General features: G+C 34.4%; 1 long non-coding RNA gene across 1 annotated transcript; it reads right to left on the minus strand.

Moving 5' to 3' along the window:
* Nucleotides 1–1316: 1316 nt before the first annotated feature.
* On the minus strand, nucleotides 1317–3905 carry LOC107104850. Its single transcript, XR_001482293.1, has 3 exons — nucleotides 3705–3905; nucleotides 1614–1889; nucleotides 1317–1391 (listed from the first exon to the last, which is right to left on the minus strand). It is a non-coding gene; the product is annotated as an uncharacterized LOC107104850 (long non-coding RNA).
* Between the last annotated feature and the right edge of the window lie 6 nt (nucleotides 3906–3911).

Genomic DNA, 3911 nt, shown 5'->3' on the forward strand with positions numbered 1-3911 from the left:
CAATATAGACATCAGTAGCTATGTTTACATGGATGTAAGTAATCAGAATAGATAGCTGACTGGACTTAAAATAAGTTAATTTGTTATCTGACTGATAGTGGTGGTTTATGTAGATGCAGACAGCCTTAAGTTATTCTGAACTAAGTGAGCATGTGGTTAATGTTGGTATTTCCGCCTTGTGTGGCTAATTGCTCTGGCTAGCTGCCATCAGAGTATTCTGTTCTACAGGTTTAGGAGACATTGTTTTAGTCTGATCAGCAATTTTATTGTGATTACAATACCATTTATTGCAAATAAACAATTCAATCAGATCACTATTATTTGGAATCAGAATACATTTCTATCTGTTGAAGTACGTAAGTAAACTTAGCTAATGTTTTAAGTGTTGAATCTTTAGTAAAAAAGTTGAAAAATGAGGTTCTTACCTTATCAGACAGGCATGTAAAAATCACTTTTATATCCTTACATGTTATATTTATTGTAGGTTTGTTCACAGGATCTAGGATTGATTAGAATAAAGACACAACAAGTAATCAGGAAGATTAAAAATGCTGCTGATCTGCGTTTCTTATACATGAACTTCATCTCAGAATTTTATAACCTGACCTGAAATAATGCACATAAACAAATGTGATGTGAGTCATTTTATCTTAGGTAGGTAGGTATTAGCTGGAGCATATTGTGCAACAATAGCTTTAAGCCATGATCACAACTTCACACTGACCTGAACATTTATGGGTGACAGCCTCACTGATTGCATAACTGGCTTCGTTGGAAACGTTGCAAGAAAATGTGTTGGCTTTAGCTTCTTTAAGTTTTACTTCAAGTTTGCCTTGTACTTCCTTCTCCAGCTTGACATTGTTCTTAAGCCATTCATACTTTTTAATAGGAGGTGGCTACAGGAAAATAAGTCAAACACTCACTTAAAAACTTACAGTGAGGGCAAGTAGTTAAAAAAAGGAAGAAAAGAAAAAACAACTTAATGTTAAAATGTCACACAGGGAATACAAGAAACTAAGACATAAATGTATCATATCTCAGGGATTTTCTGTGGCTTTTATTTTGACAGGGCCATATCCTAGAAAGTTTATTTTACAGTTTATTCACAGTGAAGCAGAAGAGGGTTTTGATGTCTTTAAAATCATATATTAGAGTTTTGATAAGCATTTAGTTAGATTGGATTTTCAGGAAGCTTTTACAGAAAATGTCCAGTGTTGATTAGTTAGAGAGATGTAAAAAAATAGGCTCTTACCTTTGTAGAAACACATTCAAATTTCGCTGTTTTATTATTGCATGATANAAAAAATAGGCTCTTACCTTTGTAGAAACACATTCAAATTTCACTGTTTTATCATTGCATGATATTTTTATTGTAGGCTTGTTCACACGATCTGGGAAGATTGATTAAAGAGACAAAGTTATGAGGAAATGTAAAAATGCTGCTGTTGATGCGTGTTTAGGATTTTCTGATCCATTAACGTAATGACCTTAAAGTTTATTTGTCTCTAATAATGTGGATATTTTCAATAAGGGTGTAGAGAGAAATATCAAACAGCTTGCAAATATAAAAAGAAGTGTTTATTAAGTTCTAGAGCAAGAAATTTCATACTTACCCAGTATAATTAATTTTATTTTCTGTGTGCCCTTTACTTTTCCAGATTGGTCATAAACCTCAGCAGTGTAAGTTCCTGCCTGGTTCTTCTTTATATTAGTCAGTTTGAGGGATCCATCCTTTTCAATATCTCCTTTTTTTCCAGTGATGATTTGTTCAGGTTTTTTATAAAACAATAAATCGTCATTTAACTTCCACCTCAGGCTATCAGTAGAATTTAGGGTTAGACTTCCCAGCCGAACAGTGACGTTGTCTCCCACTGCAACAACCATAGTATCTTTGGATCAGAAAGAAAAGGGGAGAAGAACAGGTGTTAGCAGCTTAAACCGGATTTTATTTTATTCTCATCACTTTTTGTAGTCCCTTATCCTACTGCTGTAGATATTGTTTATCAACTATTCTAAAATCGTATCCCCAGTAGGTTGACCAGCATCCCAGTAAAACACAATGAAGTTTACTGTAAAAAATTGACAAAATGAGAAAAGTTTCAGTAGAAGAGAATTAGGATGGAAACAATAAATCAGATAAATAGTGATTAATTGATAATTGAAATAACCGTCAACTAATTTAGTAATCGATTAATCATTAACTGGAGTAAAGAGGCTCTAAAACGGGCTTTTAGCTGACAGAAAAAAAACACTTAGTGCAGTAATTAACTAAACATTTTGCATGTGAGTTAAAAAAAACTTTTTCCATCTGTCAATATGCCCTATCCAGAACTCCTCAAGTGAATTAGTTTTAGTTTCACCTGGTTTAATTTCGCCAAATGTCTTCTTTACGGAACATTTTGCAATTCCAAAAAAGTTGAAAAACAATCCACTGGACTTTGCTTCCCAGTTTAAAGACATCTCGCTTCCCATTCCATACAGGAAGCTTTTTCTATTTAAAATCTCTGAATGTGCGTTAAGTTCGAAGCTATATATAGTATCCTAAAGCCTTGTTTTGGCTTAGAAAACATGCAAATTGAACCAGAAGAATGGGTCCGCCCCTTAGGAATGGGGAGTCGTTTTTGGTGCAATACCGGATACTGGTCTATGCCTCTGAAAGGGGGTCGTTTGGGGCAATTGTCGGCGAGCCACCTGAAATAATAGTGGGAACGAATCAACTCAATCACTGATTCCTTCCCGCTATTATTCCTAAGAGGCTGAACAGTTCTTCTGGTTCAATTTGCATGTTTTCTAAGCCAAAACAAGCTTTTCGGCTANATATCTGGCTGGCTTGCCACATATGGAAGCAGTTGTACTGCGTTGTGTAGTCCTGTTTCTGACCTTATGCCCACTTAGCAACACAGACAATGCAATATGTAAACAGAGAGTCTACAAGCTGGAAGTTACGTACAAATCTTTGCAAAAACAAGGTCTTTAAGGCCCACTCGCACGCAATCGGGTCACAGGACAAGCACTTCCAGGAAGTTCTTTTCCTCCCATTGTAGTAGCAATGGGATGTCTGCTGTAGCTGTGAATCCTCTTTTCTTTTTAAGTGACTAAATATACAATCTAAATAAGATAAAAATATACTCTATAAGTTTGTGGTTGAAAACTATTGATTTTATTTACTTAATTTAATTAAATATGAGTTAAAACTTCTTTTTAAAAAAACTAACGAGTTGAAGTAAGAAAAAAAGATAGAACTTTCCAGAGAACCAACTACTAAAATCACACCAATCCTAAATCGTGCTTTAAATTAGTACCACTTCGTCTCCTTTTAGCAGTAAATAGAGCTAAATAAGATAAAAATATACTCTATAAGTTTGTGGTTGAAAACAATTGATTTTATTTACTTAATTTTATTTAATATGAGTTAAAACTTCTTTTTAAAAAAAAACTATAAAGAGTTTTAAATAAACTATTTTTTTTTTCTAAATTACTTGAATTTGAATTTCACTGCATAAAATCTAATAGAAACATCCCACATGGAATAATTTATGTTTTTAACACATAAGAGAGCAAAGGTCAGCTTGAAGTAAGAAGAAAAGATAGAACTTTCCAGAGAACCAACTACTAAAATCACACCAATCCTAAATCGTGCTTTAAATTAGTACCACTTCTTCTCCTTTTAGCAGTAAATAGTGATTCCTTATATTAATCCGTACCTTGAGAGCTGATGGAGGTGACAGCGAGGCAGCTGAGCAGAAACACAGAGACAAGAGACATCGATGCCATCTTCATTGTCGTCCTCCTCACATTTGGCTGAAAAGAAGAACTTTCCATCATCGAGGTTATTTCCTGCCTCTGCAGCACTTATCTCACTTGTCACTGCAAATTTGCGCATATGCTCGAGCTTATGGTTTAGAAAGGAA

Source organism: Cyprinodon variegatus, unplaced genomic scaffold, assembly GCF_000732505.1.
Source record: "Cyprinodon variegatus isolate N-32 unplaced genomic scaffold, C_variegatus-1.0 Scaffold1919, whole genome shotgun sequence".
Lineage (NCBI taxonomy): Eukaryota > Metazoa > Chordata > Actinopteri > Cyprinodontiformes > Cyprinodontidae > Cyprinodon > Cyprinodon variegatus.